Genomic DNA, 17,135 nt, shown 5'->3' with positions numbered 1-17,135 from the left:
TTAATGAGGCAAACAAAGAATTCGGAGATTTGACCTTGGACGAGTCACTTAAACTTCCGGGACTCAGTTGCCTCATCTGTCAGACGAGGTGGTTGAACTAGTTGGCCTCTCCTTCTCTGATCTTATGTATTTTCCTTTTAATGCTGATGTCATTCTTGCCGTTGTCATTAAACTCCTCAGTATCTAATGTTTGTTGGAGACAGTTTGTTAATGAAAAGAGCACTCGAAGTCAGAAGACTCAGCCAGTTACGTAACCTAGGACAAGTCGTAAAATCTGTATAGTTCATCGAGGGAAAGAATGTAAATTACTTTTATCTACCCTGAAGTTGTTACATTTCATATAACGACTTTTGCATCAGTGCAAATCGAATTTTTAAAAATCCTCAAATGGGGAAAAGGGGGAAGTTGCATCACAAAATCTCCCTGGGCTTTATTTTCAAAATCTGTAAAATAGAAATAAAAATGTTTGCCGTATACACCTCACAAGCTTGTGAGAATCTAATGCTAGGTGATGCAGTGGATAAAGTGCCAAGCCTAAAGGCAAAAAGACTTGAGTTCAATTGCAGCCTCACACAGGTGCAAGTTGTGTGATCCTAGGCAAGTCACTTAACCTCTCTGCCTCAGTTTCCTCATCTGTAAAATGGGGATAATTATAACACCTATCTCCCAGGGTATCGTGAAGATAAAATGAGATAATAATTGTAAAGTGAAAATAAATGAGTGAAGGAAGGAAGGAAGAAAGAAAGAAAGAAAAAGTGCCTGGCAGATAGAAAGTGATATATAAATGTCAATGAGATGAGTATCAAAAGTTTTATAACCTTAAAGTATTATGTAAATATATTATGTATTATTATCATCAATAAAGAACCTATTGCTGTTAACAATAATATGTATTCACGTGAATACCAACATGAAATTTTAAAAATCTTTTATCTCCCATTTCCAACTGCCTGCTCAACTTTTCCACTTGGATGTCTTGCATCAACTGAAACTCAACATTTCTAAAACCTAATTCATTATCTTCCCCCAACAACATCAACACCTTTCTTAGAATTTCCCTTTTCTGGTATGAGTGTCACTATTGTGTAGGCTCCAAATCCCTAGATCATCTTTACTCCTTCATCCTCTATATCTAATCACTTATCAATAATAATCACTTATATTTAGAAAGTAATTTAAGCTTTACAGGCACTTTTCCCAGAATAACTCTGTGAGGAAATCAGTGTAAAAGCATTAATATGCCCATTTGACAGATAAAGAAACTGAAGATGAGAGATGTTAGTTTCTTCCCCTGTAAAATGAAGAGTTGGACTAGACAATCTCTAATTTTTCTTTAATCACTAATGTGATTCTGTGGTCTCCCTGCCTCCAGTCCTTCTGTCTTTCAAACTATCCTATACATTCTTCCCTAATTAATTTTCCTGTAAAACTTTCTAATTGACTACCAATATGATAGTCATTTCTTAATGAGCTGTCTCTATATAGTCAGATGATCAACTTAAGAGAGATCAAATTAAGAGATCAAAATAAGTTCCAAATTAGAAAAAAAACTAAAATGAGAAGATGTAGCCTTAAATAAAGTCCATATAACCCACTGAAACAAGATACATATAATGAAAAATAGGAATTGAATTAAAAAAAAATAGACACCAACACAGACCATTACAATTTCCTAAGGAATCATGCAAAGTACCTTATTTATCAGATATGTGATCTTGCCAAATAGACCTGAAAGGCAGTTTTAGAGATTACATTCATAAAAAAAAATTACATTCATTTTTGTTAATGTTATGGAAGGAAATGGTATAAGCTCATAACTAGTATCATGTCATAAAAGATAAGAAATTATAGAGAATATTAAGTTTACAGAAATTTTAGCATAAAACCCAATTAAGCCAGATCATGCCAAAAACACTAAAGAATAAAACTTTAAGGAAAGTAAGACAAAAGTTGAAAAGATCTGTCAAGATTTCTATAATAAGGGGCAGCTATATGGTTCAGTGGATAAACCACCGGCTCTGGATTCAGGAGGACCGGATTTCAAATCTGGCCTCAGACATGTGATACTTACTAGCTGTGTGACCCTGGGCAAGTCACTTAACCCTCATTGCCTAGCAAAAAATAAAAATTAAAAAAAATTCTATGACAAACTATATTGATACCACATTCAGATTCTAATGCCACAGCCCCACATGTCACATAAGGAAGTATAAATGGCAATAACAAAGATAAATGGGAAAAAGTTGGATTAAACTGCATATATTCATACAAATGATATTCCATAGTAAATGACAGGATTGATCAAAATATTCAGATAATATGTCGATTGATTCTGCTTATTGTTTGTTTACTATAATGTTGGAAGCTGAGGGCTTTTTTTCTTTTCTGATCAAAATGCATTACCAAATAACCAGGCTTTGTTGCCAGAAGATACACATAATTAAAATACAAATCATAGCTGGGTAGGTGGAGAGCAATGACTTTGCTCCCTTAGCTTTCCTCCTGTTCTAGCTTAAATTTATTTGCATGCTAAGATAGAAAAGATTTTAGTGCTATGTCTATGACTAACGTTTTGTCGGTCTGCACTTATTAGCAAGTAATTGTAGCCATCACATCCTAGCTGACTACAGCTGAGATAACTTGGGTGGCCCTGCAGAGACGAGTCCAGAACTTAATAGCAGAGAGCAATACCCCAGGAGACCAAGACAGTCCTTAGCTGAGGTTATTACACACCCACCAGTCACCATAAGACCAATGGAGTACAGCAACACTTAGGTAAGACAATATGTCTACAGGTCACCATAAGAATCAAAAGTATTACCCCCATGGGGCAGCTAGGTGGCGCAGTGGATAGAGCACTGGCCCTGGAGTCAGGAGTACCTGAGTTCAAATCTGGCCTGAGACACTTAACACTTACTAGCTGTGTCACCCTGGGCAAATCACTTATCCCCAATTGCCTCACCAAAAAAAAAATATATATATATATATATTACCCCCTTATACAATCCCTATGCATTTCCACCCTCCTTATTAATGATATGTTTTTGTGCCTTGGTTTTAATTTGTTTTCTTTAGTTTGGGGAGGAGGGCAGTGTGAGAAAATAATGGGTCTTGGGACTCCCAAAACTCCCCCCCCCAGGGGATTATATTAAGATTGATTGGATTGGGGGTAGCTAAATGGTACAGTAGATAAAGCACTGGCCATGAATTCAGGAGGACCTGAGTTCAAATCTGTTCTCACACTCTTGACACTTACTAGCTGTGTGACCCTAGGCAAGTCACTTAACCCTCATTGCCTGCAAAAACAAACAAACAAACAAAAAAAAAACAATTGATTGGATTGACTGCTGATTGACTCACTTGAAGTTAATTGATTGAAACCACACCTATCTGAAGGCCTGGCCCTCAGGGGGTGTGTTCTCTGAACTCTGACCTCAGCATATCCTGCTCATGGACCACCCTCAAGTCCAGTGAACCAATGGATTTGGGTGATGCTAGCCAATTAGCTTGAAGCAGTGTGTAATGACAGCTTCTCCTCCAGCCCCAGAGGAAGCTTGCACTCTCAGTTGGGGTCCCACACAAGCTTGTGGTGGAGGACTTGGAGGAGGAAACAGGTCAGGCTAAGCTCTTATTCCTCCTCTGGTGGCTAGATAGGCTTCTTAGCTTTCTGAGCCAAGTGTTCTCTCTTTACTAATATTTAGTATGCTTTAATAAATGCTTAATGCCCAAAACTGGTGCTAAGGTTCTAATTTATAAGTAACAAATATATTAGAAACCCCAGCTAATTTTCCCTAAACTTGGGACAGAAATAAGACAACCACATATAATTTTATATACCACAGAGGTGCAGGATGTTCTATTACAATTTTTCTGATTATACTATTTTATTAAGGACCTTTACACTTTTTTTTTACCTTTACACTTTGAACTAATTCTCTGATTGACTAGAGAGAAAAAAAATCCTTATCAGAAGGATCTCATAAAGTGTGATTTTTAGTGGATGTTTACACACTTTGCATAGTGTAGAGAAACAAGTGAGATGGGAGTGTTAATTGATTTCATAGAGTATACTGTTACATTTAAGGCTCTTTTCCAACAAACTGTCTTCCATGCCTTTGTTTAAAAGCATTTCACACAATTCCTTGAAATACGTAGCAGAATTTGATGACTTTGTGATTATAAATATCAAGCAAGGCATAAAACAGGAAGAAATACTCACCAGAGGTATTTGCAACTATTCACTTTCCACCCCATACCAATTTTGACCCCTACAATTTACAGGTCAGATTCATACTGTCTTCTAACCTCAAATCCCTTGTCCCCTTTTGCTCATTCCTTGCAAATCTCTAATCCTGGATTTGATTCCTCAACTCCTCTTCATGCTATCTAATTGTGCCAGAGGAAGTCACAAAATTCCACAAGCTGGGTTCACTACAAATACGTGTTATCTGTTCTTAACAGAGACCTCAGTACCTGTAGCAATCCTTTTATTCTCCCCAAGTTGACTATCTCACTCCCCACAGTGCTTATTTCCAATTGTCCTCTCTCTCTTCCTTTCTTCCTTACCATGCCTCCTTACTCTTCATTAGGAGACTTTACTCATACTTTACTGAGAAAAAAAGGCCGTTTGCTGTGACTCTCTCTTCTCCTATTTTTGCTTTTCTTCAGTCTCTGATGAAGAAGAGGTGGAGCTTCTTGCCATGGCCATCCCCAACTTGTATCCTTGATTCTGTAGCTTTACATCTCCTCGGGCAAATTGCCCCCATAACCATACCCTCTCTCTAATCTTCAGACTCTTAGGAAGAGGGGCAGCTAGGGTGGCACAGTGGATAAAGCACCAGCCTCTGGATTCAGGAGGACCTGAGTTCAAATCCAGCCTCAGACCGTGAGTCTTACTAGCTGGGTAACCCTGGGCAAGTCACTTAACCCCCACTGTCCTGCAAAACAAAACAAAACAAAAAACCTGATAAAAAAAGACTCTTAGGAAGAACTGTTACTTCTGAACACCTTTCAGAATGGCTTCCTACCTTATCATTCAACCGAAGCTAAAAGTTACCAATGATCTTTTAATTTCCATTTTCAAAACCTGAAATCTCTACCTTTTCAGCAGCCACAGCTGCTGAAGACCCAGAAAAGAAATTCCTTGGCACCTAAGATACTCGATAATATCGAATGGCCAAACATCAGAAACAGGATTCTATTGGTAAAGACATGAAAGAAGATGAATTATTTTCCATGTTGTTCCTGAACCCTGAGCACCACAGGACCTTTCCATCTGATCTGCACCTAAAACCTCCTATATTGTTGTTTCCTCCATTAGAATATGAGGTTGTTAGGGGCAGGTACGTGGTGAGGTGGATAAAGCACAGTCCCTGGATTCAAGAGGACTTGAGTTAAAATCTGACCTCAGACACTTGACACTTACTAGTTGTGTGACCCTGGACAAGTCACTTAACCCTTATTGCCCCACCAAAAAAGAATATGAGCTCATTGACAGCAAGGATGGTCTCTGCTTTTCTATTTGCTTGCCCAGCAGCTAATAAACACTTTTTGTCAGTCATTCAATTCATCAGTTCATATCCACTGGGCTTTACTCAATCCTGATCTTTCTTGACCTCCATGAAGCATTTGGCACCGTTGACATTAGAGACTGTCGTCACACTGGGTTTTTGTGGCATGTTTCTCCTACCTGTTTGGCCATTCCTCAATACTATTTTGTCAGAAAATGATCCGCTTCCTTCCTCCTAAGTGTGTTCTTCTCCCAAAACTTTGTCTGGGACCTCTTCTTTTTCCGTTTACACCCATTCTCTCTGTGAACTTACCAGTGACATGGGTTCAATTATCTCTATGCAGGCGACTTTTAGATTTATATATCAGAGCCCTAGTCTTTCTTAGGAGTTCTAGTCCCAAATCACCTATTAGACATTTTCCACTGGATATCCTATAGGCATCCCAAACTCAACATGTCCAAAACAAATCTTTCCCTAAAAACCTGCCCCCTCTTCCTAATTTTCCTATATATGTTAAAATCTAAATTTTCTTCTCTCACTAATATGTGATTCTGTAACCGGACTCGAACCGACTACTAATTTGCTCCTGCTTATTGCTGAAAGGAGTTGTGCAAGAGGACTCCAGAGATGCATTTTGTAACAAAGTCAATTAATCAATCCATCAAAAAGCTTTTGATTGAAGTCAAAGGAAAGAGAATATGTGTCTGAAATTGTTGACACTCGCATTCCTCCTTGCTTCCCACTGCATTTTAGCCTTCAGGTCAAAACATAAAATGAACCTTTTGACAAGTTTTCATAGACTCTTATCTCTTGACAGAGAGTTGATGGACTAGAGCTGAAGAATGCTGTGCCCCCTCACCTCCACCTTTTAGCTTCCCTAGCTTCCTTCAAGATTCACTAAATTCCACTCTGCAGCTGCAGCTGCAGAAGTTTCCCCTAGCTGCTGGTGCTTTATCCTTTCCAATTACTTTTATGTATTCTGAAAATATCTTATATGTACCTAGTTAGTTATATGTGCTATGCTCCTTTAAAATGTACACTCTTGGGAGCAGCTAGGTGGTGCAGTGAATAAAGCACTGGCCCTGGATTCAGGAGGACCTGAGTTAAAATTTGATCTCAGACACTTGACATTAGCTGTGTGACCCTGGGCAAGTCACTTAACCCTCATTGCCCAGAAAAAACAATGTACACTCTTGGGGCAGCCAGGTGGCTCAGTGGATAAAGTACCAGCCCTGGATTCAGGAAGACCTGAGTTCAAATTTGATCTCAGACACAACACTTACTAGCTGTGTGACCCTGGGCAAGTCACTTAACCCTCATTGCCTAGAGAGAAAAAAAAAATAACCAACTTTAAAATGTATACTCTTTGAGGGCAGAGACTGTTTTTGCCTTTCTTTGTATCCCTAGAATGTGGCAAAGTGCATAGCACATAGTAAACCACTCAGTTAATAAACATTTATTGCCTCTTGTGTGTCAAGGACACAAGAAGAGGCAAAAGGTCGTCCATTCCATCAAAGGGCTCGCCTACAAACAATGTATATGTGGGATAAATAGGAAATTATTTTAAAAGGGAAGGCACTAGAATTAAGAAGAGTTGAGAAAAGCTTCCTATAAAAGATGGGAGTTTAGCTAGAACTTGAAGGAAACCAGGAAATGTAGATGGGAAGGAAAAGTATTGCAGATATTTGGGATAGCCACAGAAAATGCCTGTAGACAGAGGTGGCAAGTCTTCTCTGTGGAACAGCCAGAGGCTGGTGTCACTAGACCGAAAAGTTTGTACTGGGGGCGAAGATGTAAGAAGCAGGAAAGGGATAGGGCAGGTTGTTAAGGACATTGAATGCCAAAGAGAAGATTTTGTATTTGGTCCTGGAGGCAATAGGGAGCACTGGAGTTTATCGAAGTAGGGAGGTGAGAGAGTTGGACCTGTGTTTTAGGAAAAATCACTTTGGCATCTGAATGGAAACTTGAAGCAAACAGGTGCTTATGAAGAGAGTGGGTTCAGTGATAGTGAGGCCAAAAGACAGATGCCTTTTACAGCTTGGAGGTGAAAGGAGGATCAGGTGAAAAAAGCATCAATGAAGCATTTTTTAAAGTACTCAAAACAGATGGAGTCCTAGAAGAAAATATTGACAATTGGGATGACTATGGACCTAAGTTGCTAGATGCATTATGTTAGTTGTTCTCCTTCATGCTTGAAGAGGACTTAAATGACATGAATATGTTGGGATCAAGGTACAGTACATCTGACTATGGCTGATTAGACTAATACGAGCTCAGGAGGTTCTACCTCAGGTCAGACACAAATCATGCACATGAACATATGGAGCAGAGATGGCTCTAGATTCATTCATCTCATGTTTCTTTTGAACATGCTTAATGTGTAGAGCACAGTCCCTTCTTTGATATGGACATGCCATTCTGGGTGGTCCTGTGCCACTGGCTCCCATGTGTCACAGTCGATTCCAAAGTTCTTCAGAGAGACCTGAGAGTGGTCCGTGTTATTGTTCTTCTGAAATCTGTGTGAGTACTGCCTTGTGTGAATTCTCCATAAAATAGTCTTTTAGGCAAACATTCATTTGGCATTTGAACAACTTGGCCAGTCTATCTCTATCAGAGTTGCATTCTCGGCAGTAGAGATGAATGCTTGGCAGTTCAGCTCAAGAAAAGAACCTCTGTGTCTGGTACCTTATTTTGCCAGGTGGTCTTCCTAAAAACAATTCAAATGAAAAGCCATTTATTTCCTGGCATGATGCTGGTATTCCAATCCAGATTTCACAGGCATCCAACATGAGGTCAGCATAATGACTCTGTAGACCTTCAGTTTGGTAAGACTTCCTAATTATCCCTTCTCTCCCACACTTTCCTTTGGAGACTCACAAACACTAAGCTAGCTCTAGCTCTAGGGATGTGTGTGTGTGTGTGTGTGTGTGTGTGAACTTCATTCATCATCTATGTGGACATCCCTGGAAAGCATACTGCCAAGGTAAGTGAACTTAACCACAGCATTCAAAAATTCTCCATTTGCTGTTCCCAACATATGGATGTGTGGTGCTAGCTGCTTTCTTGGTGTTGTCAAGCCAAAATGAGCGCATGTGGCAGAAAATCAATCCATACTCTGTTGCATCTCAGGCTCAGAGGCTGCCTTGAGTGCACAATCATCTGTAAACAAAGAGTCATACACCAACTCTCCCTCCACATTAGTCTTAGCTTGTAGCCTTTTCAAATCAAATAATTTACACCAGTGTGATAACTGATCTTGATGCTATTTTTGTCCTCATTAAAGGCATCTGAAAACATCGCTGAAAACATCCAGCCAAAAAGCAAGGAAGCAAGCACACAGCCCTGCTTCATTCCATTGGTGACTGGGAAAGTATGAAAACATTGTCCTTTATCCAGAACCCATGCAAGCATGCTGTCATGGAACTGGCATACAGTACTGAAGAACTTATCCAGGCAACCAAATTTTGCCTGGAATTTAAAATGTAAAACAAGTCCCCACAACTGATTGTATCAAAGGCCTTGGTCAGATCAATGAACATTGTATACATACTTCTGTTTTGCCCCTGGCATTTCTTTTGGAGTTGTTGGGCAGCAAACACCCTATCAACTGTTCCTCTACCCTTTCTAGAGTCACATTGGCTCTTGGGTAGATGACCATTTTCCAGGTGAAGGATCAACCTCTTAAGAAGGACTCTGGCAAGAATTCTTCTAGCAATGCCTAAGAGAGAGACACCTTCTGTCATAGGACAACCTATTTCCCTTTCCTTTATAGAGATGGACAATGGAGGCATCCTCAAACTCCTAGGGAATAATCTCCTCTTGTCATATAAGCTGGAAGATTTCAGTCAGCTTTTGTATGAACAGTGGACCCTCTGCCCTATAAATCTCAGCTGAAATAGAATTAGCACCAGGTGCTTTACTACACCAGAGGAACCTAATGGCATTCAAAATCTCTTCTTCAGTTGGAAGTCCAGCTAGAGAGAGACTAACTTCAACCTGAGATATATGGTCAGTGGCTTCATCATGGGTTGATAATGGTCTCTTCCCTCCCCCCAAACCATTAGCTATAATGAAGATATATAATGTAAATAATGGAGATTCATAGATTCGCATATACTCATACTCTTTTTCTGTTGTTTTTTTAACTGCAGAAATGTCATATTCATTCATGTTAAATTCAGCATACATTTTAAAAAATTATTTTTTAAAAGTACAAGATTTTAAAGTATATATCAATTGGTTGCCCATATCCCAGCACTATAGCAACTATCACTATAAGCTGAATAACTATAATAAAAAGCCTCAAAAGTACCTACCTTTAAATGCATAATGTGTCTTCCTTACTTTCATAAGCTCCTGAGCAGTGTTTATTCTGTAGTCAGTAGCTACTCAATAACGCTTCTCAGATTTATTGAAGTAATGGAATTTCTTATCCTGTCCCAACTTCCAACTTCAATATTTCTTTCTGTTCTCTCAGGATACTGACTGAAATGAATAATGTATCACCCACCAAAAGTTTAATATGTGGTGGGCCTCAAGATGACCTAGGGAGACTTAGGTTTCTAGTATCCTAGCAGAGAGATTTTTTGAAAAGCCAATAACTTTTGCCATACAAACACCAATATATAACCTGTAATTCCAGCATCAAATACTGGAGGAGAAAAAGAACTCTTGGAATAAAAATACTGGGAATAGGGTTTGGAGAACTAAGCAATGAATTTAGTGATCTTTAACAGCAAGTAATATTATGTAAAATTTAATAATCTAGATACAAATGAGATGGTTGATGAATATACAAACCACCTGGTTTTGTAGCTGCCTTATTATCCAAAAGAATTTTATGAAACCTTGGATTAATGAGATCAAAATGCCTTCCAACTGAACTCCAACTGAACCCAGACAATATACAAAGTGAGTGGTCAAGCAAAACCCAGAGTGTATTGGTTGTTGCATATCCCATCGCTCTCCAAATGTCCTACGGGAGTTAATAGCCAGCAGATAAGTTCCCATCTACTCTTTTCCCCAGGATTAACTGGTAGATTTTATGGCTCCTTAACGTATTACACCTTCATCTGCTGGAGCCATTCTGTTTTTCCTCCCCAATACTTGTAAAACAACATCTGGGTATCCTTATCTATGACAACCTCTTTTGAATCGTATGCTCTTGTCATATTGTTTGTTTTTAAGTTTGAACTATCAAACATGATTTGTATCATGCTAATGGCACTGATAACAATCGGGATCTGATTGATTTACCGATAGAGACCTAAAACTTGGATAACTAATATCTTTAATAAGTGGGCAGAGAAAGTTTAAATACTTTTACTAAACAAAGAGGTTTTGAACTTTTTCTTTTGAATGAGTCTCCTCATTTACATGCTGCTTGCTCTTGGGACAAATAAACTGGTGCTGTGTTTTTCCAACTGCTCTCTGATCTCTTCCGTGAATTTCTCACTCTATTTTCCATAGGAGACAGTTATGAAAATATATTTTTCACAGTAAACAATAAAGCAACAACCAGAAGAGAGTGGGCCTCCTGTAAAAACTATTCACAGGAAAATAATGAGAATGGTGGGTAACCATCAGAAGGGATTTCTTGGGCCTTTATTACAGAATCTCAGAGATGGAAATGACCTCAGTGTGACCATCCTGAGCAGGGATCCTCCATATAGGGATCTTGGGGTAGTATTAAAACAACTGGATTTTGCTTTCATGGAAGTTTCAGTGGGTAAAGGAGCTTTGCAAATCTCCTGAAAGCAATTCAGACTGTTTTGCCTACTCCTATTCAACACTGGCGTCCAATTCATTGTTCATCTAATATTATGCCAGAACACTGAAGAGTCCTACTAAAACAAATCTGTATTCAGTCAAGAGTGCAGTTTTAGTGTCTGCACAGGAAAGACCAATACTATTATTTCTATGCATTTGGATGGAAACCTTATGGAGCTGGTCTGTCAGTATGTAAAACAGGCACATACCAAATAAATACAAAATATTCTGTCTTTGTATACCCAACAGCTAGCACAGTACTTGGCACTTAATAAATGCTTTTAGATTGATAGACTGATTTGAGACCAGAGAGTTTAGGTGACTTCTCCACATACAACTATTTAGTAGTAGACCATGGTTTGATGATCCCAAGAACTGGAATCATCACTGTTCTGTTATGAAACAAAACCAAAAGGGTTTCCAAGCATCATTGACTTTACCTTCTCAATATCTCTTACAGCCATCCCCTACTCTCTAATTCGCACCACAACCACACTAATTCAGGCCCTTATCACCTGAACTATTGCAATAGTTGATTGGTCTCCCTGCCTCTAATGTCTTTCCTCTCCCAAGTTCTTCCATCCTCTATCTATCCTCCAGTTAGCTGTCAAAATGATATCACTAAAGCACAAAGGCAAAAATGAAGAAGTCCCTGCTTTCAAAGAGCTTACAATCCAACAAACATTTATTAAGCACCTACTATGTGCCAGGCACTGTGCTAAGAAGTGAAGAGTTAATAAAATAATTATAAACAAATAAGTGAATGAATGAACAAATAACTAGATAGATAGATAGATACAAAGACTCTTCCTGCCCTCAAGGAGCTTACAATCTAATGGGGGAGAGCAACACACAAAAGGAGGCAGGAAAGATTGAGGTAAGATCAGGGGTCATCTTAGTCAGTGGATTTGAAACCAGGCAGGGCTACAGAAACAGGTGGAGTGTGCTGAAAAGTCCAGGTTCTATATTTTATAAATGAAGGTATTGGGATTGCTAAACCCTCCTTGTCAAATAAGTGGCCCCTCCTCTCAGAACCTCAGGCATGCAGACTGGGTTTAGTGCTGGGAGAGGCTGATCACCTAAAAGGAGGATCAGATTCCTTTTCTCACAGTCTTCCATTCTCTAGCTGACACCCCAGTGCTCCAGGAAAAAAATAATTAAAGCTTAGTTTGGGCATAGGGTGTCCCTAATGTGGGGAGTAAAAGGGTATTTGGTGTATTATATAATTCAAGTATAATTTAGCTATGTATTTCTTTCCATGTTAAAAACAATGCTAAACAGATGGCTTTCCACAAGTACGCATTAAAAAAAAACTTAAAACAGAATACAATAATGTGACTACTGTTACATTCTCCTGGAGAACTGAGACTTAAAACCATCAAAACATAAAATATTTTTCCTCACTGCTAAGTTGCATTTCACATTTCACCTTCTCACTGTACTGCCTAAACATTCTCTCCAGATCTGTCTTCTGGCAAGTCTAGGAAAGGGTTCAGCTCCTTTCCCAAGCACTGATCCTCTCAAGTGCAGAAACTCCTCCTGCTGCAGTCAGCTCCAACCAGGGACATCCAGGAAGTTCTTCAAAGTTGAAAATGTCCATTCAGGATCACTATTTATTCACCTATTTCAGATGAAACAAATCAAAAGCAGAAGCAAAGCACTGTCATCTCCTTGGAGCTCCACATCTCCAGTGAGGCAAATGAAATTATCAGTGTAGGTATGACTACACTGAGTCTGAGAGAGGCTAAATGGGCTTGACAGGGGTACATAGCTAGTAAGTACCCTGAGGATTTGAATTCAGGACTTTCTGTCCGAGTCCCACATTTTTATATGCATATAGATGTATATATGTGTGTATGTATGTGTATTTATGTATATGTGTATATATACACAACACACATTTATATTTGTATATATGTTTATATGTGTGTGTATCATACAGAATAGCTACAAAAAACGATTAAATTACAGAGCAGTTAACCTACCATGGGAGGGCACTAGGAGTTGGAGGTGAGGGAGGTAAGAAAAAGTTACTCATGCATTTGCTGCCCCCATACTGCCTAGTAGAGGTAGAGAGTACGAGCTTAGTGGTTTACTGACACCTAAGGGTATGTACAATCTCATTTTTGTGGGAGGGGGTGAAAAGAACACTCAACTTGGGGTTCAGAGGGCATAGGTTGAAATCCCAGCCCTGACACTTATTGTGTGACCTTCAGTAGTCACCTGAACCCCTAAGAGGTTCTAATTTTTCACTTGTAAAATTAAGGGAGTGGTCTTAATGGGGACCATCCCGACAGCCATCTTTCTCTCTGGAACCTCAAAAGAGAGCCTGATGCTTCTTTTGCTTCATCGCTGACTCTAACAGCGCGTGCGCACAGTGGTCCTGCGCAGCGCGGTGGTCCTGGGCGCCTGCGTAGGTCAGATTTTCTGAGGGCTCTCGAGCGAAGGGCTGACTATAGCTGTTGGTGGTGACTGCTCAGTGGGCTCCTGTACCCCTCACTGGATGGTGTGTCATCTGCCCGGCCCTGTCTGCAGGGCTGGGGTGCTCTACATCTTTCCTAGGTGGTTGGTAGATTTAAAAGCTGTGAATAGAACGTTTACGTCATCCAGTCTAGCTCCCTTCCCCTTCTCATGGGCCCCAGAAGTAAAGGGATTTAATGCTCCCGGCTGGGTCCCACTTCGGACTCCAATACTGCGCCCTTTCGCGTCACCGCCCTGCTCTTCAGGTTGTCACCACTTGGTTAAACCTCACAGCCCGCCAACTTGGACCCTTCCACCCAGTCTGAGCTTTGGGGTGGTGCCCCTTCCATCAAGCTAGCGCTTTGGTTTTGGGGGATACATTTCTCCCCAACTAAACACCTAACACGGGTCACCTTCAAGAGAGGTTTATGGAATTGAGAGGTGTCCTCAGTGCTGATATGAAAATGGATAGATGTGAGCTGGATCCAGGAATACAAGGCTTGCTCTTCAAAGGCACATAGTTGTTTTTCTGAAATGACCCCCAGGGGTCAGAGATTGGCAGAGGGAATTAACAACAGGAAGTACACTGATATTTTTTAGTTCTGTAAATATATGTCAGGATAACTGAGTGACATGAGATTGTATTTATGGCTTACCTCTTCTATACTGTTTAAGATTATGAGCTCTTTGGAGGTATATGGAAGTTCAGGAGGACTAGTTCCTCTCGTATGAGTACTTGCCCAATCCTTTTCAGGCTGCCCATCCACCTTTGGTGGCCACCTGTCACCCAACTTCACTTGTGGCTACAAGAAGCTGTAGATGCCAGGCAGCCACACCCCAGTAAAACCATCCCCAGCAGTTGGGCTAAACCAGGGTTGAGAATAAACCAATAGGACTCAAACCTGTGAGCTGCGGCTGTTTACTCCAAGCATGGAGACTCCCCTACACAGAATGGGTAGATGAGAACAACTAGTTATAATGACCATGAAGGCAGCTGTGAAGCAAGTGGTGATGAGCATTTAGAGCTTGATTAGACATCAAAGATGCCAGGGGGGTCATGCACGTATGCTGGGCAAAGCCAGTTGTCCTGACTTTTGTCTTGCATTGGACTTCAATGACTCTGAAAGAGAGTTAAGGCCTGATGATTTTGTGTTATTCTTGCCTCACTTAAATCCAAATCCTGAAGGAGGCAATTGGTCTTCCTTTGAAAATGAAAGACAAAGGAGCAGATAGGTGGCACAGTGGATAAAGCACCAGCCTTGGATTCAGGAGAACCCGAGTTCAAATCCGGCCTCAGACACTTGACACTTACTAGCTGTGTGACCCCTGAGCAAGTCACTTAACCCTCATTACCCAGCACAGAAAAAAAGGGGGGAAAAAAGAAAAGAAAATGAAAGACAAACAAAAACAATGAGCTTCTTAAAGGCAGTTATTGTATTTTGCCTTTCTTTGTAAGTCCAGTGCTTTGCACAATGCCTGGTACATTGGAGCTCTTAATAATTGTTTATTGGCTGCCAAAAGGCAAAGCAGATAGTAATGCCTCTTCTTTAGTATCATTTCCACTAATAAAATTGTATCCATTTTTATTTTGAACTATGCAATAGTTCACAGGACTTTGATGGCAAAGATTTTCTTTTGCGGGGGTCTTTAGTGGGTGTGGCTATAGCACCTGCAGGAGCAGTCACCAGGCTACAAAGCCATAGAATTCGCTTCCCAGAATGATGTCTGAGATCACTGTACTGGAAGAATTGCTATTCCCAAAGCTCTTGAGTTCATAGTTATAGGCAATTCCCATAAAGGTGTCAAGGGAGATGGTGGTCAAGGTATAATACTGAAAAGCAGCATGAGAGAAAATTAGATAGAAAAATGTCCTAAAGGAACGTGGATTCAAGTTTTGCCCTGAAATATACTGATTGTGTCACTCAATTCATTTAACCTCCAATTGCACAAGACAATTCTCTTAGACTATAAATTGCAGAAGTGTGACCTGCATTGGTAGAGGGAATTTTCTTACTAGGAAGTTCTCTATAGCAAGGAAACAAATCATGGGTCAAGTTCCTATCCCCTTTCCTATAGTAAGTGTATTGGAATTGTGTAAAACAACTCCCATATTTATCATCTTTACTACTCCCTTTGGCATAGAATTATACATTGTCCATATTATTATCTATTTTGTATGTGTTGTCTCTGCAATGAAAAGTTCTTAACAAAGGAACCAATTTTTTAAAGCCTTTCTTCTGAATCCCCAGCAGCACTTAGTCTAGTGATGAGCATCTACTGTGTTTTGAATTGAATTTAGTTGAATTAAATCAAAAGAACATGGAGCTAAAAGTCAGAAGGTCTTTGTTGTATTTCCAGCTCTGTCTTTAAATAGCTACATGACTTTAAGCAAAAACAAATTACTTCTTTGTTCTACAGCTGTCAAATGAGGATAATTTGTATTCTACAAGCTACAAGAAAATTCTTGCCTTAGCCCTGTCTGATGACCTAATTCATATACACAAACACACACACACACACTCACACACACATATATACATACTTATTCAAGAAACATTTATTAATTGCTTATTATGTGAACAGCACTGCTACATGCTGGGGAAGATACACCTTTAGATAAAGCAAGGTCCTTGACTTCATGGAACTGACATGGGGGTTGGGACTATTTAAACTGGCCAAACTATCAGGATGGACACACCTAATAGGGGAAAATTAAATTCTACAGCAAGAAAGACAGATAGGTGTGGCTACTACACCTGAGCTACGTGACAGAGATAACTCCAGAGGTCAGGACTATCATTCCAAAAGAAAATTCTCCCTGATTCTCAGGAATCTTTCCCCCTCCCCACCCCCAAAGGGAACTTTTCATAGTCAAGTCATCACCTCATCTATCACTCCACCATCCGTCCTCTATAAATGCTTTGGCCTTTCTTCTGTTGAAAAAGCAAGATGTTTCTAAGATATCTCCTCCTTCCCTCTTTGTCACTTTCTCTAGTGCCCAAATAAAAGACTATTTTATTCTAGTTGGATTGTGTGTGAGAGGGTGTAATTCTTTAAAGAAGAATACCTAAGAATCCCCACCACCTATGACAGAATTTACAATCTAGAAGGGAGGCATAAGAGAAACAGTTATTTGAGATACCTACATTTGGGGTAAGGGGTTCTAGACCCATGATTCTTTTTAGGGAGCTCCCTAGTGAACAAACCCCCTTCTACCAACGCAGAACTAGAACTGTTAGACAGTTTCTACTCTTAAGATAGTTGCTTCTCTGTTCTAAAGGAGTTTACATTCTAATGGGGGAAGTTGATACCTTAAGGGAGAACTGGAAGCAGGGAGGGAGTGGAGACTGTTGGAAATGATGTGAGGTTTGGTTCCCTGGTGAGGCAGGGCGGAGG

The sequence above is a fragment of the Dromiciops gliroides genome, chromosome 1 (assembly GCF_019393635.1).
Source record: "Dromiciops gliroides isolate mDroGli1 chromosome 1, mDroGli1.pri, whole genome shotgun sequence".
Taxonomy (NCBI): domain Eukaryota; kingdom Metazoa; phylum Chordata; class Mammalia; order Microbiotheria; family Microbiotheriidae; genus Dromiciops; species Dromiciops gliroides.
This window is presented reverse-complemented; position numbering follows the sequence as displayed.